Source organism: Dryobates pubescens, chromosome 22 (genome assembly GCF_014839835.1).
Source record: "Dryobates pubescens isolate bDryPub1 chromosome 22, bDryPub1.pri, whole genome shotgun sequence".
In the NCBI taxonomy this organism is placed as follows: Eukaryota; Metazoa; Chordata; class Aves; order Piciformes; family Picidae; genus Dryobates; species Dryobates pubescens.
In genome coordinates, this window is record NC_071633.1 from 9,357,926 (window position 1) to 9,385,168 (window position 27,243).

Genomic DNA, 27,243 nt, shown 5'->3' on the forward strand with positions numbered 1-27,243 from the left:
TCTAAGATTTCTTATGAGAGGTTTGTTTGTGCAATCCAGTTAAGGGCAATTTGTTAAAATTGCTCTGTGATTTTCTTTATCCTTTAACTGCATAATTTAAGCAACCTGCATTTTAAGTTCAAAGATTTTGTTTTATAATGACATTTTTCTCTTTTTATCTCCTGAAAAATGAAAAGCTGTAGAGAAAGGGGATACCTAAAAAGGAATGGAAGAGAGAAATTGAGCTCATTCTATCACAGAAAGCAATTTCTTAATTAACGAGAACAGAAAGTAAATTAATGTAAAACACAAAGGTTCAAAATGATCTGTTAGTGCTGCTCTACCTTCTTGGCTGTAAACCCTGGGCTGGGAAAAGCCAGAGAGACTCATCGAAGCTGTGTACCACGAGCAGCTCCTGCCTGTCCAAAGCTTCATGATCCATGTACACAGGATTCTATCCTCTTGTGTTTTGGTCAAGCAGTTGTTAAGATCCCTCCTAGGTTATTAATATGGCTGTGACACTCTGGCTCACTCTCAAGCAGGACTTCCTTCCAGCTTTGTCCCCGCCTTAAGTTTCACTTTGTATCTTCAACCAGGGGCAGTACTTTTCTTCCTACCTCAGGAAAGCACACTGCTGCTATCTAATGCAACACATCTGGACAAGGCCTCAGTGGTTACATTTGCAGAGCCCAGTGCTCCTCCTGAGGGGCAGAGCAGGAAGAGCAAAGACATGGATGTGCACCTCACAGCAGACCATACCTCACTACTCCCATTGCACATGTTTTTTTCCAGAGGTCGGTTTTGACAGGCACCAAGGCCAGTGCAGACATACTGGCCCAGACTCATGACATCACCTGATTAATAAATCCAAGGAAGGTTTGGCAGCTCTGGCTACAGGCAGCCCGTGGGTGAGAGGCTTCCATGCATCAGCTAATACAATGTTAACTCAGCGCTCTGCGCAGTGGTTCAATCAATAAGCAACTTTCTCACAAGCCTCCTATACTAACCAGCAGTTGATACAGCCTCTCCTTCAGTAGGCCCCAAAGGGCTTGCCAAAGCACAAACCAAACTCTGACAGCCACCACAGCAGTGCCAGGGCTCCCGCTTCTGCCCCACTAGCCCAAGGGACACATAGGACAGTGAAGACATCATCTTCATGGTAGCAATGGCAGTACTGCTGATAGGGAGGTGACAAAGAGCCCTGGGAATGCAACTTTGCACTCGCTGAGCAGAGGCCACGTTCTGCCCTGGCTCCACAGTGAAACGCTCAGAGCCTGGCTGAGCCCCCTCCGCCCCTCAGCACCCAGCTGGGCTCATGGCCTTCAAAAGTGAGGCCACTATAGGTCCTGTTCTTTATTTAATTCCTTTATGAACAGTGCCTCATTATTGTGGAATAATGCAAGTTCTTAATTAGTGCTATGAGTTAATCACTGCCTCAAGAGTTTCCCTCTCTTTCATAAATAAAGGAAGCCAGCACAGCTTCCCGTTATCCAGCTACCAGCAGCAGCTCTAATAAAGCACCATCTTCAGCTGAAGTCAACCACAGCCATCACCCAGATACGCAATGGCTGATGTGTAACTGTAGATATCCTTTCTTTTATGGGGTTAATACTTGCCCTCGGGGATAATTGTGCAGGACTTTAGATGAGATTTCCATAAAAGGCAGTAGGAGTCACCCAGCTAAAACCACACATAACTCAAGCTAGTTTACCTCTTTGCATTATTTAAATGTCTCCCTTTAATGTGAACGCATCAATTTAAAGGCACAGGGCTGTCAGTGCTTGGGGCAGACAGCTCTTCTCTGGCAACCCAATATGTCTCTTCAGAATTTACATTTGCTTGCACTTCTAAAACCTGCCTTTTCCCAGGCCTCCTGGCTGTCACAAAGCAAGGCGCATGTCTGCCTTTCCTGCTGCTGTCAGGGAATGGTGCCAGGTTTACAGCACCCCTTTACCTGGGTGCCTGAAAGCTAGGGAGGGGTTTGTGGCTGCTCTCTGCACCAGATGTGTATACTGAAACCCACCATACTGCCATGTCAAAATGCTGATGATCCTCCTGACTCCAGATGAGCACTTGCCAACTTCCTGAACGGACTCAGAGAAGGAAGAGACACCACTGGCCACTCTGACAATTCCACTCTGCTTTCCCCTTCCTGGAGTACCGACTCTGGCTCAAGCCTTCCCTGCAAATGCTTCTGCTAAATCAAAATTTACACCAGTACAGGCAGGTAACCAAATTGCCTACATCCAGGCCTTTCATTTTAAGATTACAACTTTACTTTTTTTTTTTTCCTCCCCTCCCAGCTTTATTTCTAGTGTATATTTATACAAAGAACATTATCAAGGATCAAATTACAGCAATTAATGACATTTAACTACATTATTTAAAAAAAATAATAATTCTGTTTTAATGTTAAAAAAAATGCAAGCAGTAGTAAGAGTAAGGTAGAAATATATTCACTTGATTGCACAGTTCTTTCTCCGACTACATGTTTCCTGGTCAAGGGGAATTTCTGTGGGTAGGAAAAAGTAATTCTGCCATGCACTCAGTCCCCAAGTATCTTGTTTTTATATAGCACAAAGGTTTTGTCTGTCAGGTTACCTAGGAGTGAAAGTTATGTCTCATAATCCGTAATTCTGTTGCCCCTTACACACCATCTGGTGACACAGTCAAAGATAATCTGATTTTTGCCTTTTAAAAACATCTCATAGCTGTATCATATGGCACATGCAATATGATAAATTACTTAAGTACAGTGTTTCTGTATAGTTTGCACATCCTGCAAAACTGAAAGTAGTTTCAAGCAGGGCTTTTTTATTGGAAATACCTGAGTACCTAGCTGAGGTTTTTATCTATTTACAGTTACACCTAAAATTGTATAATTAAACAGCTAACATCTAATCTAACCAATCTTTAAGAAGCTGTTACTAGAATTTTTACAAGGGCTTGTAGTGATAGGATGAGAGGGAATAGCTTTAAGCTTGAGGAGGGCAGATTTAGACTGGATACTAGGAAGAAATTCTTTGCAGTGAGTGGTGAGACACTGGAACAAGCTGCCCAGGGAGGTCATGGATTTCCCCCTCCCTGGAGGCATTCAGGGCCAGGTTGGATGAAGCCTTGAGCAACCTGGTCTGGTGGAAGGTGTCCCTGGACATGGCAAGGGGGTTGGAACTAGATATCTTTAAGGTCCCTTCCAACCTAAACTATTCCATGAATTCAAAGCTTGGCATCTCCAGTGGAATAAATATACTGAAAAGGTTGTTTCATGTCCCAAAAGAGGAACTGTCTTATTGCAGTGCTTTTACTAGGAAGAGCCTGATATAATTTAACTATAAACTGCTTGTCATATGTGATGCAGGAGTTCTCGAGTATTTCAAGTAGATTCTGGGAGTGCACCCATATCTGCAGGTTTGCAGCAGATTTGCTTTTGTCACTTTATTTTCAGTCTCCAAAAGTAATCAAAATAGTTAGTGGTCTGCCAGAAGTGGTAACCTCAGAAAATAGGTAAAAGACAGAATCAATCATGCTCGGGAAAAGAAAGTTCTCACACATTGAACTTGGTGAAGGGAAATACGCCATTTGCTGTAGCTCAACTCCTTTACCAAACTATTTCAGTGGCTCTCACATTCTCCAAGGCCAAACAATTTCAAACAATAATCTCACCCCTTTCTGATGCACAAGACACACCCAAAACATTTTCAAGAGGGGTGGAAAATAGTAAAAGATTTCTGTGATTTGCAGTCAAGTTCTTCTAGGAAGATTACATATTTCTAGGAGATTATAATGCACACATACAGCTGAACCTCTGATACAATCACACAAGCAGTATTCAAATTTAAATAAAAATCTACATGGAAAAATAGCTAGCTATCTTCCTGGAATTCTTAATCACTTTGGGGATTTTTTTAACTTAAGAAGTCAAGGCTTAATTTTCACTTGACTCTTCAATTACAACTCTGAATAATTCCCATTTTTTTTGCAGGTCAGCTGTAAATCAGTCTATCAGGCTGTTGTGTCCTTTTTGCACTGGCAGGTTTTGCTCCCACCAGAACCTCATGGCAAGCCAAAACCAAAGTACATGCCTACAATAATCTAATTTAGTGATGCACCTGCCTCACTCACCACAAGTTTCCAGTCTCAGGCTTCATTTAGGGGGAAGCAGGCAGTAGTGCTCTGATGAAAGACAATCCCTGACAGAATTTTGTGCTGGGTGATGGCTCACTAGCTGCTCAGCTGCTGGGATGCCAGCCCATGCACCATGGGGAGGCAGGGAATGTTTCTGAAACCTGGGTAGCACAGAAATGGGACAGAACCCGCAGGTGCAAGGTCACAGGTATTCCATTACAGTACCCATCTGTCACCCAGACCTACAGAACCCTGGAAGTGCCAGTCCTCAGCCACAAAGTGTGTAAAGTTTGCCCCATTTCCTCTGCCCTCTTGATCCAATCATCGTGCTCTTGCTCCCTCTGATCAGACTGTCTAGCTGCCTATCAGGTATTTTCTGCTACTAGAAGGGATATGAATAAAGCATTTAAGTATCTGGCAAGCATTTTTTTCAATGAAGAAATGCTAAGAACTAGGCAATCATATTTTCAGCTGTCCTGCCTGCCAGGAAAGTGCACAAACTTCCAATAGCAAAGAAATGAGGTCAGTTTGGTCAACTGCCAAAATCAGCACATTTCCTCTTTTGGTTCTGGATGCTGCACCTCTACACTGTGACAAGTTGTGAAAGGAAGGTGCAGTTTCTCAGAAAAGGAAATAAAAAAATAAAACCAGTGCATGTTATTAAACAAAGGGAGGAAAGGGGGGGGGGGGGGGGGGGGGGGGGGGGGACAACAGGGGAAATCATGAAGGATCCTGCTGTCCCATGACCGCCTCCTGAAGATCTACTTAACTGGATTCTAATACAACATTTCTATGATGTCAATATGTACCTTGATATTGCATTTAGCAGGTGAGGATTAAACCCTGGACTTGCCACAAGTTCCTATAGGGCTTGAGCAAAACTCCTAACTTCCTTAGCCTGAGACCTTATCTTGTGCGTGGTCTTGTACCTCTAAAAACTGAGCTGGGAATAGGTATTTACAGTAGAGCAGAGGCTGGAACAGTAGATTTTGGAAGCTCACTTGGGTTGTTTAATGCTAATGCAGCACAAACCAAAATGACAGCAGTAGTAGTAATAAGAATAATAATAGTAATTATCTCTCAGTCTTTATTTTCAAGTTAATGTCTGCCAAAAAGTGTTAGAGAAATTTCTTATTGTGGCAACTACTATATTTATATGTGTAATTTACAAGCAGCTCATCTGAATAATTTGAATTTTTTTAATTTAGATTATTTTCTCATTTTCCATTAGGAAGCCTTCTTACATACTGACTCACATTCAGCCTTGTAGGGAAAAGTGCCAAACATTTGTTTTTCTTATGTCTCCAGTAGTTATTTGACTCCTGCATCAAACTCAGCAAAGCCAAAACTGAATAGGAACGATCTTAATTTAACTATTAAATATATTTCAAGCTTCACTGTGATTTTGAGAAGATCTTTCATGTGGGGTAGTGGAAATATGCCAGGGAAATCTAAAAATCTTTGCAATACTCTCTCCACTCCTCCATTCTTTCAGCCTCTCTCAAAAGGAGGTTAGGTGAACTCAAATCTAGCACAGCTTGGTTGAGCTAGTTTCACTTCAGGTTTGCTAGGGAAAAAAAACACGTCACCAGGGCATCATGCCAAGCCTGCCACTTTTGAGATAAATATGACTTTCAGGGCAGTTTTATGAGTGGCACAGCAAGAGGTTCATATATTATGGCAATTCAATTGCAGATTTAGCTATGCAGCAGCTGCCACTGCTTCATTATAAACAACAGTTCACTCTGGAGTTCCCTTAAAGAAGTTTACAAAAGGGACAGTGTATTTATCTGACATCTGTTACAGTGGTGTGGAGATACACAGATGGCCTTTGACTCTCACCTTCTTCACCTCACAAAGCCAAACCCAGTTGTACAGAAAGGGTTAGCCCTTATATTTACCCGTTCTCTTCCTTATGACACTCCCCTTGTCTATTTGACGACCAGAGTGAGCCTACTTTCCTTGGGAGGGTCAGATTGGCAGATGAATTATAGTGAGGAGAGGAAACATGTGAAGTATGAAAACACTCTCATAAGCTCTCACAGGAAAAGGATGTAGCTAACAATAAAAGAGAATACTGCATTTCTCTGCCAAACTTTCTCATACAAGAGTATGCATTTACAGAACCTACATTTACAATAGTTAAGCATCCTTAGTGCTACATCTACAGGAGGCATAACCTGAAATCCCCTTCCTATAATCCCTATAGTAAGTCAGTTCTGGAAATTTCTTGTTGAGGTTAGCAATAGACAAACATATCCCCCTCTCACTTCACTCAGGATGCTACCAGAGTGCTGGGAGTTACAAAGCAAACTGTCTCATGCTGTTTGACCAGTCCCACAAGTGATCACTCACAGAGAACACCTCCAAGAGCCACTCAGGCAAGGCTGTCATAGACTGCTTGAAGCAAGCTCCATTCACTAGATGTTCACCCGTAGTATTGATGACCTGGCCTCCTGCCAGGCACAAATACTGTTTGCTGCACAGTTGGAAGGCTAATTAGTTAAGGTTCATCCTTCCTCCTCTGGGGCTGTTCCCAGCACTTCTTCAGTTTTGCAAAGCTGGTATGGTAAAGCCAGAGAGCAGACAGAGGTATGGTCTGGTCATGGCTTTGAACCGCTTGCCTTTGCTTGGCTCAGCAACCACACCATTTGCTGTTTCACTGAATAGCATCAGTTCTGACTGTTCTGGCCCAGTTTCATGGCATTCAGAACCTTTCCAGGGAGCAATCAGAACAAGCTTTTTCACAGCCCATCCCTAGTACAAGCATTATTCCCAGAAACACACTAGCCAGCAGAGACCTATTGACCTCTGCTTGCTGTCCTCAGTGCCATCAGGACAGTTGGTTTTGACTTATTTTGTTCACCTGTAAACATGTCAAACAGGCAGTACAGGTGAACTTTCCTCCACAAAGGCTTCTAGGCAGTTATTTGCAGGCTGCCCTCAGTTTACATTCAGCATCTGATTGGTGGAGTGAATGCTCAAGGTCAGTACCTGTACTCCATTTTACAAGTGCTAAAGAAGAAAAGCTGCTGGCAGCTCATTCTCAGAATGGGATACAGGGAGCTCTGCAACTTGCCTTATCCTCGTGGATCTGGAATTGCTGTATGCCAAGAAAGCAAGTCTCTTAACAGTTCACCATAAAACATGCTTGGAGACTTTTTGTCTTAAATTATGTATATGATTGTCTTTCCTGTTTGGTGACTGTTAGTGTAATAATAACAATAAATTGTTATTACACTTCAAACTAAGGATTGTTTTAATTTATTATGTGAATTTAAAAGAAACAAACCAAACCACAAAGCACACACACCACCAAAACCAACCAAACCCAAAATCCTGAGCAAGAATATCTCAAAACCTTGTGATCATTCTGTGAACAGCCTTAAATACTAATGTGGTGTTTCTTCGGGTCCTGAATTACACTAGCTTCAGCATGTTACTTCAGAAGAAAACCAGCTTTTCAGCAAGTACCAAGACCTATGCATCAGTTGCACTGCCTAAAAATGGGCCTTTCATGCATTTTCATAATGAAGCACTTTATAACTATTACCCAATTATTGCTTACAGCATTAAGTAACAAGGTATTATTACTCCAATTTTACAGAGGGGAACAAATCATGAAATCTGAAATACTTATTCTGCCTTTGCATAGGCTTTCTCATATTAATTAATTATGAGACTTAATTACACTCAATCTCACCGCTCCAAGCCAATTACGGAAAATTGTGTAAAGCAAAGCAGGGAAATCTGTCTCTGACACAATCACTTATACTGGCAGCACTTTCCACAAAGGTGTATAAAAGGAATCATGTACTCAATGCAACGGGATGTTTTTTCCCTCTGTTTTTTTTTCCCCAGCTGCCCCAGCTCTAGTAATATGAGCAAGAAACACTTCTCTCAGCTTCCTCACTCAACTCTGCCCTAGAAACCAAATGCAAATCTCTGCCCCTGTGTCTTGTGCCTTAATCATATGTTCACCTTTCTTCCCAGAAACAGGAAAAAAATCCCCAGGCATGTTAAAAGCACCAGATTAGAAGAGTTCTAACCCAATGACTTTAAACATGGGGTGGCTAAAATTAGCATACCCTCACTATATATATAGATAGAAATGTTACAAAATATTTTTATGCGTTCTGTTTATTTCAGATCTACAGCAATTTTATCTACTGAAGCTTAGCCCTCAAGGGGAATGGTAAATTTTCTGAAACATCACTTCAAAAATCTCTATTCCACTGAATCTATGAACACTTCTGCATCCTATGTTGAAACGTTAATTCATGATTTCCCACAGCACTTAGCTGCAGGGATTCACAACACATTTCAATGCCTTCAACAGCAACAGCATTCCATGGGGAACCATTCTGCTATTTCCAAGCCCTGTCTTTTAAAAAGATGGGCTAAATCAAGGCCAACTGGTCTTTTTACATTAGTAAAAATCAATCCTCCCATAAAATGTGCACATGTAAAATTAGAGGAGAAACAAGAACAATTACCATCTTTGTCAGTTTGTCTTAAAGGGGGCGATGAGTTCAAGTAAATCCACTTGGTTAAAATCAGGGAGAGACATGGAACTGACAAATACTAATCTGAGTTTCCTGAATTTCTTTACTCCGATTGCCAGTGAGTGAAAGCTGCTATAAAAGACTCTGCATAAGTAAAGGTGTGAATGTGGAAAAGACTCTATTCATTTAAGACTTTGACTCCTTTGGAGCCAAATTCTCCCCCCAGTCTTCACAGTTATGACATTTTTTTATTCAGTCTGGCCTACTACAGCAGAATATTCATTCTGTGCTTCTCTCAATTATGCCTTGTTTGCATCACACCATAACAAGCCTGCTACAAGAGTTTCATGCACTGGAACCTACAACACAGTGTATTTTAAATACTTTCCAGTTGTCTAAGTCAGCATCATGGCAAGGCAGCAGAATTAAATATAATGGGATCTGGTAGGCTGCACTCACAGGCTTGTGCTGTAAAAAGGGGGAAAATAAACATTAACTTTTGACTGTCTCTTACAATTTTTCTGAATACTCTTAAGTAGAATGAAAGTACCTTGCAGAGCCTGAAAAAGTTTGCAGGTGCAGTTGTATCAGGCACCTTTCAAATACACATTCCTCCTTATTCAGCAAAGCTGAATATACAGAGAACTAGACTCTTTCTTTAGTAGGCTGGCTTACCAAGCGCCCCAAAGCTAGCAACAAATTAAATACGCAGTTCTCTTAATTTGGACAGTAATATTCCAGCTTCAGAACAGACACTCTCCTTGAAAATGCAATCTATAAACTGCAAGAGTAACATTAAGGCATTAACCTACATTTAACATCGTACTGTTAAAACAAGTATCAGCACAAATTCTACTAGTGACAGATGTGTTTTCCATGCTTTTAATAGCAACCCCTGAGCTTAATTATGATAGTTAGTGTATGCGGCAGCAACACTTCCTATCCAGCACCCATCATCAGTCCAGCAATTAATTGCATACCACTGACCTTTATAGAACACCATGGAAATTTTATTATCGTACAAACTCAACTGCCTTTCGTACAACACTGCCCTATAACTGTGCCTTCTTATAAAAAACCCATGTGCTTACAAAAGGGATAGTTGAGCCAACAGAACTATTTATAATTTGCAAGAATAAAAAACATTTCACAAGGTTTGCAACACACACAGGAAAAAAATACTGCAGCCTTAATACAAGACAAATGTTACCAAGATTCACATTATAGACAAATGCGGAATGGAAACTATTCCCTGAAGTCATAATGGCAGCGTTACGCAGTGTGCTATTTAAAAGCTATTCACCAATGTCCTTTTCCTTTTAGCCAGAACCCTATGGTAGAAATTCAGCTGTAGAAAGTCAATTAATTGAAACTGTGGTTCTGCAACTGAGGAATTGGATATGTAACATGAAGCAGCTGAAGGAAGGGCATTCTGTATACTATTCAGTACTAGAAGAGAGGGCTAGCCATCATGGCCTTTGTCTCTTACCTTGGAGTTACTACTTGCAAGTTTGCCACTTTGAGGGGGCAACATCCTGCTTATGTCCTGCCTTACTCTTGTCTCTTGTTATTAAGGAAATGCTATCACTCAGGACATTTATTCTAAGTTCAAGAGTCCCCTTGTTCCTTTCCCAAACCAAAGGGTTCACAAAATAATTACTTCATGGCTATTCAAGTTTCAAATTGCCATGCTAATATAATTCAGGGCAATGTATATGCCAAAACAGAATGTAATTCAGGGCAAAAGGACTTTCTACCTCAAATCAAGGGTGATGTCCATGAAGAAATAGCTTCCACGTTCCCAGACCAAAGTAACCATGCAGGACACAACCACACTAATGCATCTGTACCAGCCTCAGACTCAGAGAAGGAAAACGAATGGGGCAGCAGGTGGCAACAGCCTTTGGAAGGCACACGTGCACTGAGGAACCCCAAGAGTGGCTGTTTCAGTTGTCTGCACTATCCCCAAGCACTTCTGAGTCATCCACCATATTTCTTACTAGAGCCAGTAGTAGACATTGTGCTCACAACATGCCAACGTGAACGGTAGGAGGATCACCCATGCTCCAAAGTCAAAATATATACATAAAGTGATGCTGTAACATAGCTTGCACCATTTAAAAACTCATTTCCTGTAAGAGCATGCATTACAAATTAAGACTGGAGAGTACAGAGATTATTGAAGTTGTGGGCAAGGCTATGATTTGGAGGCAACAACACTGCTCTATTTGAAACCAAATCAAAATTCCCATTGATTTTGTTCATACCTTGGCTTAGATATTATTGAAGCCTGATCACAGAGCATAATATTATATACAGGTGCCTGGAATAGCATGCTATATAGCTTGATGTAAAAAGAAGTTACAGAATGAGTGCAAAGATGACAGGCAAGCCTCTCCTCCCCAAGCCAGGAAAGCTTTTATTGCCATCTCTTCAACACTTTCACTCCTGCCAGAACTCCCTTCTGCCTGCATGGCCCCTCCAGCTGTTCAAAGTGTCTCCCCTCCAGACAGTGCTGCTGAGCAGGCAGAGCATGGATTAAACAGTATTAAATGTTCTTTCTGTCATTATGTTTTCAGTAATTTAGAACATTATTTTTCTTGTTGGGGATATTATTAAAGGGGGTGAAAAAGATGTTACAGAAAATAAATCACGAACTTCCAAGATCAGACTGTATCAGAAGCTTGACAATTCTTACTATGTCTGTGACCACAAATATGTACACAAATGCATACACGCACATGCACACACGGAGCAAGATTAAAGTCTTTTGGAGGAAGCTCACAAAAAAAAATATAAATTAAAGCCATGTTCAACAGGAAGAGTCCATTCAATGGAGGATTTAAGCAAGGCTCCATCATTTGCATAGATCACTTACAGCGAGAGCAATTCATTAAATTCCCCCATAAAAATCATGCTATATTTTGTCTAAAGCAACACATTCCTTGCAGATCACAGTGTCTTTCTCATGCTGTTAATAAGATAATCTGTTACATGAGGCTTACAAATCCATTTAAATTGATTTTAATTAATGAATCAATCACTAGCCACTGATGACTTGGTCTGCAGACAGCAAGCAATTCAAAGCCCCAGGCCTCTAATCCCAAACCAAAATCCACATTAGAGCAACAGGACATGCCTCTGATCGATGGTAACACAAAGATGTTCTGTTCATACACATTTAAAGTGCATGAACTTGATCAAAATGTATCTGCAGATCTTATGCATTACAATTCCCATATTCAGGACTGTTGAGCTAGGAAAACAATACCAAATCATTTACATTTCTTTGCAAGTGAAATAAATGAAATCAAGCATAACTATTACCTGCTTCTAAACTTTCAGATGCTTATACCACTTGAAGATTTGCCTTTTGTTCTTAAACAATCAGTTGTTTAGCATTAATTAATATAAAATTGCACTTCATAAGGTCACAAACATGAACAAAGCCTTTTATGTATGCTCTGATCTTGTGAAAATTCACTGCTATTCTCCACTGCTAAAGTGCTTACATTTTCCTTTAAACAGAAAGCAAGAAAGAAGAAAGATTTCTGTACCAAAAGCAGGATGCAGAGACAGCATGAAGAACATACTTGTTATTTCAGTAAGTTAATTATTGTAACTATTGTTATTATAAGTTAATTATAATGCAGCAAGTTAAAGCCACAATAGGTGGAATGATACCGAATGCTGTAATCCCTAAAGCATCAGCATCTGGTTCCCCATAGCAGAGGGGACATACCTGAGTGGGATTCTTTTCCTACATACACAAACAGCTGGTACTCTAGAACAGCATCTGTGAATAAAGCACTACTACAGAAAGGAGAAAGGAAGAAAGAATTCTTGCCTCCTCAGGAGCCTCCTTCCTGGACATAAGCATCTAGCCTTTCTTACAAAGGCTGCTCCTTTTACTTAAAATGTGACAGAGAAGGAAGGATGAGGCAAGCCAGCTTGCCTCCAAAACAGGCTTGCTGCTTGCATAGCTGCTTGCATGATGCTCTAGACAAGCTTGATGGCATAGATCTCTGCTTGTCTGGGACATGACTCCTTACTGAGCTCCTTCACCTGACACCAACTTGTCTTCAGAAGCAGATCTGCAGGTACTTGGAGAAATTGAATATAAAAACCACATATATCTCTACAAACTTCCTCTACTGGAGGAGCTGGTGCTGGAGAATTGCAGTTGTGGACCAGTTACTATGTTTTTAAGTACTATCTGCATCTTCACAGAATCATAGAATCAGTAAGGTTGGAAAAGACCTCAAAAACCATGAAGTCCAACCTGTCACTACTAAACCATGGTTCAACAGCATTCCATTAAGTATTATAAAAGAAGTCCCAATCCCTCCCAATGAACAAAGTAGGTTGTTTGTGTGCTCACCACTGGGCTGAAAGCCCCAGCAATGCACCTCAGGTGTAGCTCCATTATGACAACACATGCAGTAGCCTGTCCCTGGATGGATGCTACCAGCCTTACTGTGGGGGAAAAGAGAGTTGGCATGGGCCATTGGAAAAGTGTCCATGAAATCTGTGCTGATGCAAGCCTGTCAACCAGAAGAGTGTTATCCTTTCCTTCAAGGGCACCCTCACTCATAACTCAACAGTCCCTCGAAGGCTCCAATGCCATTGTCTGAGCAAGGGATCAAACCTCTCTGGGTCTTTCCTATGGGTATGTCATTGCACAGAAAGAGAAGAGGCAGGAAAAGTCACGTGGGTCTCCACATGCAAAGGATCTCAGCATTCAGCTGCCTTCAAGGCAGTCTGTGTTCTTTTCCTTTTTGCCCAACTCAATCCTCTTCCATACTGCCTGACGAACACATGACTCATGGAAGTGCCACACTGGACACTGGTATGGAATCACCTGTGTCAGCTCTGCCTTTCTGGGGGAGAGTTGGGTTTTTCTGTTTCCCTTTGTGTATCTCTGCAATAGAGTAGTAAATTGTCCTTTTCTCAAGTGACATTTTGGCTTTCCCTCCTCAGCCACCCAGAGGGGAGTGGGAATGGGATAGAGAAGAGAAAGAAGAAAACCCCTCTGTTGTAACTGGACTGCCAGGACTCAGCTGCCAGCTGAGTTAAAACCAGGACAATTGCTCTCAATACTTACGTTTTTTCCACTTTGCTATTAAAAAACAAACACACACACACTTTTTTTTTTTTTTTTGGAGGGAAGAACAAAAAGAATAATTAAACAAGGTAGGTTTGGCTTTTATGTGTTGCTAATTAGAGAGTTGAATTAACCAAGTAATAGGTACAAGATAAACACTATGAAAAGTAGTTTGGTAAGATAAAGGGTTGAATAGTTTCAGGTGTAAACATATTAAGATCAACCTTGCACCACATCTCAATCTGTCCCAGTTAGCTCAAAAAAGTAAATACTGCATGTTCTCATTCCATAGACTGTTGTAGTGTAGAGGCACTCCACATTTCAAGAGACAGATTTTGCAGCAAACAATGCTCCACTGACATAGTGATAATCAATGTGTCCTTGATTATGAGGAGGCAAACAGTTTTCCTTACCAAAAAAAAAGGCAGACTGAAAAACAATTCCTGTGTTTTGATTTTACAAGTTCCAAGTTTGGGTTGGGTTTTTTTCAAGGCCTTTTTGGAGCACTGAAACAGAATAAAAATAGTTTGCTGCACAAGTATAAAACAAAGTAACTGCTAATAAACATTTTAAATTTACTTCTGTGTTCAGCTCTTGGTCCCATTACTCCTCAGGAGTTGGATGATATCACTAAAATATCTTCCCATTTTCTGGTAAACTGATTAGATGGGTTTTGTCCAACAATTGTACCATAATGTGTTCCCTCTTCCATAGTCTGAATATCACTGCTGGAAAATGTACTGCAGCACAGAATGTAGTATATGCCAATATATCCTGACATACAAATCAAGACCACAAATTATAAACAGTTTCAGCAAATTGACTTGAGTGCCTTTGTTCCTCAGACATACATCTTCCTATTGCTTACAAGAGCAGCATATACTAACCACTAACGCTGCTATAGCCAGTACTGGGAAAGGAAGTTATTGAAGCCTGGATTTCCTGCTTTCAGTTGTAGCCAAGAACTGTGAGGCTTGTAGTGGTTTCAGGAACTGACTCATCTAATGATTCATGGATAAGATACTGGTTTTAATATATTTCTGATCATAAGACTTAAACTTCAAAACCAGCAATGCTTAACTTTTTATTTTAAAGTTTAAAAAGAAAAAGGTGCATAAATCAAGCAAACAAGCATTGTCATGAGACACACTGGCTAATAATTACAAATACATTTTACAATGCACTCTGTTTAAAAAAAAAAAAAAAAAAAGAAAGAAATAGTATGCTAAGCTTCCTGGAAATCCAAGATAATGTTGACAATTAATTCAAAATCCACTGTCAAAAACCTGAGTACTTCTGTTGCTGTTCTGACACAGCTGAAATTCAAGGGCAGGACAGGTGGAATATAAATTGCATTTTTAGAAACAGCTTTAGGTACCCATATATCTACTGCTGCATACTAATCAATGAATCCAAGAGCTACTATTGTTAATACACGTGGTATAATCAAAAGATCAACTGGTGACAATGTATTTGGGCATTTGAAACAATAGGAAAGTTTTGTTTCAGGAATCACTGGAGCAGCAGAGGTCAATCTCAAAGCTATGACTAGCACTGGATCGTATGCACTCACACACAGGCATTTTGTGATAATTCAGAATTCACAACCAGTCATCTTTACATGTTTATTCTTCTAGAGGGAAGCATGTCCTCCAGTGCATCAAAATGGGGTTTTTTTTGCTCACAACACAAATCTCATCAGTATGCTGTAACTTGAACTACCAGGCTCTTGCACCTAGAAAACAGCTTGTGATGGAAGCTTGATTCTGTTAGGCTCATGTATGGAAAAGTACTGGTTTACTTTTTAATTTCTGAACTGCAAGCTGCAGCTACTCATATGCTATGTGCAGTGCTGCAGGGAGGGAGGGGAGAGTTAGCATTTCTGTATCTCACCATGTGCAAAACTAGCACATGGGGGGTAAAAAAGAAAACTAAATGCATGTTGCTTGGAGGAGAAAGAAAAAAAAAAGGGGGGAAAAAAAATCCAGCAGTTAAAACAGTTGACAAGAAACGGCCAAAGTGCGCTCAGTGGCTGGCAGTCATTTTATGGCTATAGTCCTACAGCAGATTTACTTAGATGACGTCAGTGGCTCCAATCCAGCTTTTCTTTGGTAGCATTTACCACTTGCCTCTTGAAGCCTCCACTATGCTACAGAGCAGTAGACCATAATCAAAATTCCCTTTGTGAAATAGAGTTTACCTCAGGGCACAGAGGCATTGCTAGCTGAATTGCAGGCTCTTCACCCTGTACTGCATGCCCAGAAATAAATAACCTACAATACTGTACTTTCCTTAGTACAGAAGAACCATTAAAAGAAGCTTTCTACCTAAAAAAGGGTTATTTAATTTGTTTCCAAAATCTCAGAGGCCAGAATATTAGTTAATTTCCCAAGCAACCAAGAACTATGATAGAATTTACTACCCTTCAGACTTCTTTGTATTGTTTTCACAGATTTTGGAAGATAAAGTTATTGATGGGTCATTGTTTCACCACCAAAAAGCCCAAAAGCAACCAAAACAACTAAAGCTAAAGGCTAAAGTGAATTGGTATATAGGAATCTGCATATTTAAAAACTGTCTTTCAAATGTGTCCTTCAACTGCTTATCTACAACTGGTCAGTAACCACACAGTAAATATGCCAAGAAACTGAACAAGAAATTACTATGCCTAAGTAAGAGTCAATTTAAAGAGCAAAAGGCACATTCTTTGGAGCTACGGATTTGCTATCACAGAACAATGACTGGAACCAATGAAACACCAGTAAAGCCACATCAAGCAGATATCAAGTCAACTAAAAGTTCATAGGCTCTGATCAAAAAACCAACCAACACAAAAAACCAGACACCAAACAAAAACAAACCAACAACAAACCAAAACCAAACCCCACAAGCAAGTGAAAGATGCATCTTACTGTACTAAATAAACAGAGATTTGTTATGTTTTAATGGGCCCATCAGTCCAAGGACAGCCAGACTCATTATGGGCGATAACTAGACACATTAGTGGACTGAAAATTGCCAGTTAAGCACTTAAAAATTACATCTAGGAAAGATGCACACATGCCTCAGAGAGAACTGGAAGTCTCAGAAACTCTCCTTTCCCAGCCTCCTTGCTTACCTTCCCCCTAATCACAAGAGGATGAGAAATCACAGGTCTAAACCCCAATGAGCCAGAAGACAAAAAAAAAAATATACTATTAACATCCAACTGCACGAGCCACATCATGGATCTAAACTCTAAATCCAAGTTTAAAACATTTAAAATTTTAAGTGACCACCAAACTGTTCACTGCCTGCCGGGTTGGCCTCTGCCAGCTCCTGCTTCTTCCATGCAGTTCAGCTGGGTGGACTTCAGTGGATACTAAAGAACGGCCACACTTTCACAACCATATTTCTGTGCTCCAAAGGGACTGGAGAAAATTTTTCTTCTTTTTGATTTCCTTTCATTACTAAAGAAGTAGTGTCAGCAAACAAATTTAGAAGATGACTGTACATTTGAGAGAGAATCTGGTCGCTTTTATTGGTCGATGAGGACCCCGGACACAAAAGACATTGTACAAGCACAAGTGAGCCTTTCTTTTCAATGGCCAGGGCAAGGAAAGAGTGGAAGCAGTAAGGTGGTCAGGATGGGCAGAGACCCAATAGAAAGACCACATCTGAGTGCAGCAGCAGAAGAGATAGGATAAGGAGTACCTTGCAAGATGGATAACAAATGGAGGGAAACAAAAAGCCACCAGGATCCAAACAAAAGAAACCTTTATCAAGTGCTGGCCAAGTAAAGTAAATGCATACCCAAGGAAAAAGGTCCAGGCAACCAGAGACAGATGCAGTGCCCTATAAGGAACAGCAAGACACAGCCTGTAGGGCAGAAGACACAGAGGAATGTGCTGCAAGGTCAGAGAGCAACACAGACAGATGCAACCCTAAGGACATCACTGCAGCATTGAATGGAAGACTGTATTTTTGGTTTCAGACTTTTTCTGCAAGAAAATAATTACAGCCAAGGCGAAGTAGGGGTAGGGGGAAGATGAAAGAACCTCCACTGACTCTTGGAACTCTTCTACAAGGCTTTCAGTTGATTGTAGAAAAAGCAGAAATAAATAACTTTAAAGATCAGCTGATAACAAATATAGGGAAGTGATTGGTTTTAAAGGTTTGAGTTGGGTTTTTTAAGAATAAAAGTAAAAATCAGGGATGTGGAAAATTAAACTGTTGACAGTTTTGCCTTTTAAACTGTAAGCCAGTTTTAGGATAAAATTGTGTATGCATGGTGTTGGTAAATTAAATACAAATAGAATTTCCTTTCTTCCATCAATTGTCTCCAAACATGGTTTATTTTTTAATTTGAGATACACATAACAGAGGCTTTAATCCACTGAACCTTTATGAATTTACTTTTTCTTCCAAAGTCTGTTCTGACATTTTCTCCTCTCAAAACTGAAATGTCATTCCTGAATGATAATCTCCCAACAGAAAGACAACCATGTAAAAAACCACACCAGCTAATTCCAAAAATAAGCACCATTGTTCACAGCACCGTGAGGTGAATGAATGGCAAGAGATTCCACCAAGGGAATAACTGCGATGTCTATAATGTTAAGGAATAATCTGGCACCAGAAATACCCAAGGCCATACTGGTTGGTGATTCAAACATGAAGCATATCAAAACGCTACTGATAAGCTAAATTAACAGATAGCTTATCTGAAGCATATACTAGCCATATGGTGCCACAACTTCTGTTGCCTGTTGCTGGCATAACAATAGGCCACTGCAGTCTTCGAGTGGAAGCAGTATTTGACAAACTGTCAGCAGCATTTTTATTTTCTGCAGGGCTCTAGGGCAATGGCACACTCGCCTATTTGCATTTTTTTTTTTTAAACAGGTGAACAAAGAGTAAACCAGATGTCAACTTTAGAAATCGAGCTGTCTGGATCAGGAGATTTAACAGAGGCAGGCATACTGCTACAGCTCAAATCTAGACAATGAGCTTTTCTAAAAACACTCTGGCCTAGGGGAGTGGCTATTTAAAACACTTGGCTTCTTTTATTTCAGCACTATGGAAGTGAATTCTGCTCTTAAGTGCCAGCTCAAATGAAGTCATTTTGTTTCACTGGGGCTTTCTTTGCATTTTAGAAACGTAGCGTGTACTGTAGCAAAGGAAAAGACAAGTATGAAAAAAATAAATCTGACTCTCTTGCAGCTAGAATCTGAGTAAAATGGGGGAGGTGGAAACTAACAATTTGATCACCCAAAATAAAATAATTTTTAAAAAGAAAAAAAAAAATAAAATCTGTGAAAGGATAATTCCAGTGCAAATGACATTTAACTCTCATTGAAGGGAAACAAAAATATCACACAATAATCAATCAAAATCCACAAGACTTTCAAAATCTTTAGTAAGACATGGTACATATACTTTCAAGCTCCACAAAGACAAGGTGTGAATACCGACCAATAAGGAAGATTCATAATGGGGCTTCAGTATGTTACAGAAACAATTGCTTAGTATCAAAAAAAAAAGGCATCATAGAAGTCAGCTTACTGCTTTCTTTCAGAAAATTAAATCATCTTTGTTACTTTCATACTGCTTGAGGGGGAAGTAAAAAAAGAAAATCTTTTAACATGGTAATCCACTCTATTTTCAAAATTGAAAAAATAAAAACTATTGTCAATTGACACATAGTAGATATGTCCATGGTATTCGGTTATGAAAATGTGCTTTTAGTTGTGTTCTGTAGGAGTGTGAAAGACATAATGAGAGAAACAGATAACTTTCTGTTCTAATAATCTGTGCTGCTTTGATAGGTAGCCACAGGGAATTTATTTATTTTCTGATTTATGCCCAGCTAAGTATGTAGCAATTTTAGATTATCTTTTCAAATGGTTCTTGAACATTCTTAGTTTTTAAAAAATAAAACAAAATACAACAGAAAAAAAAATACTCTCCTTTCATGTTAAGTTGAGATTGCACTTGAACTCTTTCCAAAAGCCAGAGCTGTACTGAATTATGATAATTAGAAAGCTGTGTGCATAAAAGGCAGCACAGTTGATGCATTTAAAAAAGTTCATGCCAGAGAATATAAGTTCAATATGTTCTCACATAATTAACATTTCCCATCATTAGCAGCAGTTTTCAGTTCATGTATCTGTAAAAACAACAGCACTCGTCATTGTTTTAGATTCCCAGTCAATAGCAGTTTAATAGTTTTACACATAATCCTAAACTTTCCTTCCCTTCCCCCTCTCCAGCACACAGATTTCACATTCTACCTTCTGACCTGCTAGCAAATAAACTTGTATTTTCACTCCTATGCTTGTGCTGCCACACAGGCTGTCACCAATTCAAAAGTTTAGTGAAGAGTTAATAAGAGCTAGAAATCTAAGAAGGCCATTTGGAAAGGTACAACAGGATGCAAAGGGAATAATCACGTTGTTCCAGTAAACAATGACTCGGAGACAAAGAACAAAAAGTTGTAGGTGATACCTTAGACTGGACAGTAGCCAAAGTAAAAAGGGCTGCCTCCGATGAACCTAGACACAAGCTGAAAGGACTAGGCAATGGTGGTGAAGCCCCACACCAGCCAGGCAAGCAGCTATAAACCCATTACACACACTGCGTGTTTTCATGACATTCTTAACATACATACAAAAAAAAATCATCTAACAAATAAGGGCATGTAGCACATGATGGGTTACTCTGAGACATTCATAGACTTCCTGTGTAGAGTAGCTCAAATTATTTCTTAGGAGCCAGATTTTGACACAGGCTCATTGTCTTTCCTCCACTTCTTCAGTCCCTGTATTTTAAAATCTATACAGTTCAGGTGGAACTTGAATAACCTGATATACTACAGAAGTGGCTGAATCTCCACCAACATAGACATTTTGGCTTTACCAGTAACAAGACAAAATTCACAATTGCAGTGGGATCATGATTTTGTGCAAAACCAAGAGAGGCTCAGGGCATTAAAATAGAAAACTAGCTGAACGTTATGCGACAAATCTGAGAAGCAGATTTGAAGTTGGCGCCTCAAAAGACTGAAGTCTGCAATTTTTCCCTGTCTTACGTTTTGGAAATGAGCAATCATTACAACCAAACAAAGTTATTCCAGGAAATATTATTCCATCCTTGTTCCACTTGCAAAAGTCAAAAGCAGTTTTGTGCAAGAACAGAGACCAAGATATAGTCATAAAGTGGGAATTTACTGCAGAGATTTTTCTTCTAAATATGTTGTCTTCAGTGTGGCTTGGAGTCAGTTGGCCTTACAATAAATTACACCATGAATCCGTTCATATATATTACGGGATACAATTTCAATTATACAGTACTTGCATAAACTGCCACAAAACCTCTAACAGCCATTTCTTTCAGGGAGATGATTTACCTCTTGCATGTTCTAGGACTCTATTTATTTATTTATTTTAATAGTAAATGACTGCAGTTTAGGAATACAAAGCATTCCTACTTGAGGCAAGCACTAATGGCGAAGTGCAGCATGGTGACAAAACAGTAATTAAATCTCAAATGCCAGAAATAAGTAATGACTATTTCTCTCATGCAAAAGTAGGCCCTCTGCTCAACTGGGGAATTTAAAATAATTTTTAAACGGCCAATTTGCACCCTTATTAAAGCCAACATAATACAGCAACAGGCCACATGAAGCTGATGGAATTAATCTGAGCTTTTGAAAAGACACCCCTCACCTCATATTTTCACACGCTATGAATAAGCGCAAAATTTGAACGAGTGACAAACTTTTAAGAGAAATTTGCTTGCAAGTTTTAGACAAGCAACAGGCCCACAGTAAAACTTGAAAAAGCCTGTATGTCAAATTTTATATTCTTTCTAATCCAAGACACAGAATAGTACCCATGTCCTTCTTTAGACATCAAATCTCATACTACCCATGTACATAAAGCATATGCTATCTTAGCATTTGATCCAGCAAATGTTTATTCCTATGAGTCATCCCAGTCACTTTACCCTGAGCAAGGACTGGATCCAGCAAACATCATCTTCTTTAACAAATGGGATCACTTTAGAAAGACAGGGTTTTTTTAACTGACTCTGAAAACACACAGCATTAATATTAACATCACAGAGAAAGACCAGATAAAGACTATGCATGTGTGTATATGCAGTCAGGCACCATGTGCTCAAAACAGTGTTTGATGGTAACCTCGCAAGCAGACACACTCAGAATTGTACACAAAATCTTTGTGTTTTGGAAACAGTCTTAAGCACCTTCCAATAAAATCAGTTTACTTTTAGACCAACAGTGTAACCATCCTACTTTAGAGACTGAAAACTGACAGGTATGACAGGATACAAAACTACCTATTTTTACCTTCCACTTTTTTTAAGACACCAGAATTTATGTGTAGCTCCAGCAGTCTTTATTACACTTTTACCTCTACCGTATCTTGGAAGTTTGATCGCATATGATCTGCAGAGGCAGCTCAAAAAAGAAAGGAATAAATCTTTTCCCCCCTCTGCATGTGACTTCACCAAGCTTAACTTTTTCAGGCATGAACAAACAAAGCCTAAAAACCACTTTAACAATATCCAAAACCACTACCATCGTCCAGCAACACCACCACCACGCTAGTTGCCAATTACACCAAACACGTTACACACATGCTAACACATCTCCACATATCACAACATGCTATCATTTCTCAGCTGGAAATTCACGGTGGGTCTAGTTCACAATTAAGTTTCTGTTGTTCTTTTTAGCTGATTAATTAAAACTCCTTTAAGTAAAGGCTGTCTTTACCAAGACTCCTGTCAAACCAAAATTTTTCTTCTGCTTCATTACTCACATACATCCCACTCAGCACTAAGAAATTGTGCAGAATATAAAGCCTCAATTTGAATCTCCAGAGCTGCTGTTACACTCTCCTGATGTAAAGGCTAAATAATACTTACTGCACCAAAGCAGCTATGTAAAACTGATGCTCAAAACATACCTAACATGTTTAGCAATAAAGTACTTTCCGAAGGTATTTCGAGATTACTGAGAAGAAAAATTGAAATAATGCTTTTGCATCCAAAACTTCTGTTTGCTCAACTGAAGAAAATGTAGAATTATTCTTACTGGTATAGAAAATGCCTCATGACCTAATTAAAAAACAGTACAGTGTCAGAAGACACATTTTACCATGATGGTGAAAAATAAATACATCTCAAAAAAGTTTGCCCTTCCTGAAAATCATTTCAAATAGATGATTTTTTTAAACTTGCACATTCAAAATGTGAGCCAGATACAAAATCTTTCACTCTGTATTTTGAAAACATTCATAGTACTAATTCCTGTATTTTTATTTCCCAATAAAGTATGCTTATATGTGCGTGCAAATATACACACACACACTCACAAACACGCAAGATTTACTCCCATCCCCAGAAGTAATTTCATATAAATGCGTGTGTCGTCTTTGATAGCACCATCTCACCATCAGTACAATCTAATATCCATGTAATGGTATTCCCCAACTATTTATAGAGACAGAATATATCATACATTACAGGCACACATTCCCAATCCAGGGTTATAAGAAGAACCCTACATCAGTTTAAATTAAGTTCTAATGTAATTATAATTATTTCTGTTTTCATATTCAATTGCAGGTAGCACTTATTTACATTAATTTTCCTGTAAAAGGCATTCCCACAGAGATTTCCATATTAGATGTACCACATAACTGAACCTTCAGCTAAACAGGATTTTATCCTCAGAGCTCCGAACTTTGCCATTATCCAAGTTGGACATCTCTGTAAAACCGCTAACTGACAATATTGTGTTTCTAAACTTTATCAGCACTTAAGGAAAGCAAATATGCTTCTGTTAGAACTACAGCTGTATAGGTACTTTTTTTTCCCCCCTGAGGGTCTGCCATTTCAGCTTACATTTCTTATATATACTATTTTACATCAGAAAATGCCAGTGCAATCTGATGTTTCTTGGCCTTTCTTTCCCAGATGGTGCTCAACAACGAGCAGTTGAAAAACACCGGGAGCCATTTACATTCGGACAGCACAAGACAGAACTGCTCCCTAACTTTCCAGCACTTCTGGAGGTCACTTTTCATTTCTTCGTATCAAAGGCAGGCACTTGTTTCTAATAAGTTAACTACTCTCCCGAGAAACGTGGGTGGCTGGTATTTCATTGTTTCATAAATATTTTTACACTGCAACACCATTCAACTTAAAACAGATTTCAAAAGGAGAAAAATCATGACTAGGATTATGCTCGGCTGAGGTGGGAACACAAACTTTTTTTACTTGGCAAAACCAGAGATATTTTTTCCCCTCTCGCTTGATTTCTCCTCCTTGTTTTCGCCTAGCTGCTTGGAGGGGGCCGCTTTGTTGTAATTTGGTTACAAAAGCCGTACTGTAGAACTTTTCCCTCCCCCTCAGAAGTGTACTTCCTTTGAAAACGCTCCTTCTGTGAACAAAGGCTGCCACCGGCCTCGCACCAGAGCCGAGGACATCTGTAGAAGAAATCTCTTTAAAACGTTTCGGATAAAGAAAAAAGAAAAAAACCCAAACACCTACGGTTCCTACCGAAAGGAAGTTTTCCAGGGACAAACTCCTCGGTGCTGTAGTAACTGCGACTTTGTCTTTTTTGGATACAATGTTTCTGCTGACTCCCGAAAATTTTCCACTTGAATGTGCAATTAACCAGCAGCAGCGGCAGCAGCAGCAGCTCTGGAGAAGGAGAAGAAGCAGCGAAAAAGGACATTCCTTCTTTCATCTTTTAGAGGAAAATGAAAGGGAGGGGGGAAGGAAGGCAGAACCCGGAGCAGCGCACCGAGCAGAGCTCCGAGCCGGGCCGGGCCGGGCCGCTCGGCAGCCCGCACCGCCGGGAACTGCTCCTGAGGGCTGCGAGTCTCTGCGGCCAGCCTGGGGCCGCGCCGAACTCCGTGCTCCTCGTGGAAAATATGTGAAAAATGCCGAGAATCGGTGCGCGCTCGCGTGTGTGTGCAGTGTGCGTGTGTTGCGTGTGTTGTGTGTGTGTGTCTGTGTGTGTGTGTGTCTGTGTGTGCGCGCGCCCCTGTGTGCGCGCCCGGCCGCAGAGCCGTGACTCAGGCAACTAAGTGCGAGCAGCGGCGGCGGCGCGGGGGAGCGGAGCGGCGCGGGGCGGGTAGCAGCCGCCTGTTGCAGCTCCGGCCGCGGCCCCGCAGCGCCACAAACTCCGCGGGAAACAACTTCTCCCCCTGCCGCGGCCCCTCTCCCGCCTGCCCCAGCACCTGCAGGGGGGCGCCGGCCCCCCACCCACCTACCCCTCGGGCCGACCCTCGGCGGGGACCGACCACCACACACAACCCCCCCGCCCCAGTGCACAAAGCGCCGGCGGCGCGGCGTGCGCACCGCGGCCCCCTCTTACCTCCGCGCCGCGGCCCCCCCTCCGCGCACCGCCAGCGCGCCGCGCTCCGACGGCAAAACTTCGCCCGCTGCCCCCGGGCCGCCCCTGGCTATTTATGGCCCCGCGCCTATTTTTAATCCGTCTCTCGGCTATTTATACCGCGGCAGTAGGTTGCCGCGGGCCGGCGGACGGAGCCCCTCGGAGGATGAGTTGCTGCCCGGCCGGCGGCGGGGCGGGCCGGGCTCCCGGCCGGGCTGCGCGGCGCCAGCGATGCGAGGAATGCGCGGAATGAGGGGAGGAATGAAATGAACGCGGGAGCGGGGCGGCCGCGGGGCGGAGCGCGGCCCGCCGCCCCCTGCGGCCGCGGGCGGGCGGGGCGGCGGGCGGGGCCTCCGCGCCGCGCTGACCTCATAGGGGAGCCCGCGGGAGGGGGCCCGGCAGTAGCGGAGCGGGATTTGGGGCGCTGCGCCCTTCGCTTCCCTCTTGCTGGGCAGCTGCCCTGTCCTGCCGTGTGGTGGGGTCCGCAACAAGGTGTGCAGAGCCTTGTCACGGAGTTGCAAAGTACTGGGCGGCCACAGAGGTCTGCTGTGGGCCACAAAAGCTGGTTGCATTCTGGACTCTGTTGGACAGGGAGGCTCTTCGGGGACCAACACGTGTTAAACCCTGATGTGCACCACTGAACCCTAAGCAAACGTACCCAAGCCAGTTCCTAGGAAAGGTAGGAAAGTGCCTGGAAGGCCGCCCACAACAGCCTGGGGCTCAGGAGAGCCCAGAGGCAGGAAGGCTTGCTAGACATCACATCCCAAATAAACATGGGCATAGCATATGCCAGGGGTCCACAGTACCCACCCTGAACCCAAGATACAACCTTTCTCATAAAAGTGGACCCAGCTTTAGATTTCATAATGTGAGTTTTGCATGACTCTACTTGTGAGTCTAAATGCTGTTAGACTATCTTTACGCTTCTTGTTCTGGCATAACCCAACTCCCAGAAATGCTTCCCAAGCATTATCGTAAGGCACATCTCCTTCAATCAGCAATCCGCTACCTCATGAAAATAATCACAGGGCAGGCACAGCTGTTGTGCTTGTGAAAATTTGTATTTGCATAAGCAAAACAGATAACGGGACACCTCCATGCCCGTTTGTGGAATAAATAGCATATTCTGATGCACAAATGTACATTTCTCTCCACCTTTGAAAGTCTGCCCAGCAGGGTACCACTTTTGGAGATGTCAGGAAAATAACATTACAGCCTCAGAAGAACCACATGTTGGTGTCATCAGACAGCATTAACATGCTCACACTCCATGTAACTTCATGGCATGCTGGTGGAATTTACAAAAAAAGCCCGTTCATTACTTGTGTACAACATTAAGAAAAGATGCCAAGCATGTCTCTCTGTGAATACCAGAAATGTGTTCATCCTAATGCTTTCCCAGTACAGATCTTGTAAGACAGCCATGCTGATAGTAGCCACCATTTCAGTCTGTGACTGACCCAGGAGCCTCTTGAAAATGAGTGGCCTAAAGCTCATGTTGCAGTTCACACAGAGGCTGCAACTGTTTTTCACTTTTGTGGATCGCGCACGGTGTGTGCCACAGGCAGCGCAGGCAGAAGATTCAATGTTCCCTCTGCTCACATGAATGATACTGACTGAATTCTACCGGAACTCTACTGACTGAACTCTACTAGAACTCAGCCCTACAGAAAAGCCATGTGACAATTACTGACAGCAACTGAAGACAACATTGAGCAGGTGTTGGTCTCAAGATTTTGAGAATTCAAATATGAACATATGATGGGTTTTCCCCTCATCATTCCACACTGGCTGAAAAATTTCTTCTCCCAAAGCAGGCTGCAAGGAACCCCCTCAGACACACAGAATGTCTTTTCCCTTCCCCTTTTCTTTTCCAAATAGTTCTAGTAATACTGCCTATTAAGTATCTAAGTGCCTGCCCTATTAGGAACATTCTATCACTTTGCAGATGCTCATACAAAAGCCAGTTCCTTGAAGGTACCCAAAGTCTATCAACTCTTTTCCAAAGCTGGGACAGAAAAATTGCCAAAAAACCCCAAACCAAACCAATGAAAAAAAACCCCAAATAAATAAACAAAACCAAAGAAAAAAACCACCTGCCTCCTAACACCTATTCCATA

The 27,243-nt window shown here is 41.3% G+C and overlaps 1 protein-coding gene across 4 annotated transcripts in view; it reads right to left on the reverse strand.

Moving 5' to 3' along the window:
• Positions 1-25,393, reverse strand: part of TEAD1 (TEA domain transcription factor 1) — a 147,589-nt gene extending 122,196 nt beyond the window's left edge. For 3 of the 4 annotated variants that reach the window (XM_054171815.1, XM_054171813.1, XM_054171814.1), the window contains exons 1-2: positions 25,106-25,393; positions 24,274-24,426 (exon numbers count right to left, since the gene is read on the reverse strand). The gene's annotated coding sequence lies outside the window, so the exon portion shown is untranslated. Of the gene's footprint in view, positions 1-24,273; positions 24,427-25,105 lie in introns of those variants that run through there. The other variant, XM_009896507.2, reaches the window with a different exon arrangement.
• Between the last annotated feature and the right edge of the window lie 1,850 nt (positions 25,394-27,243).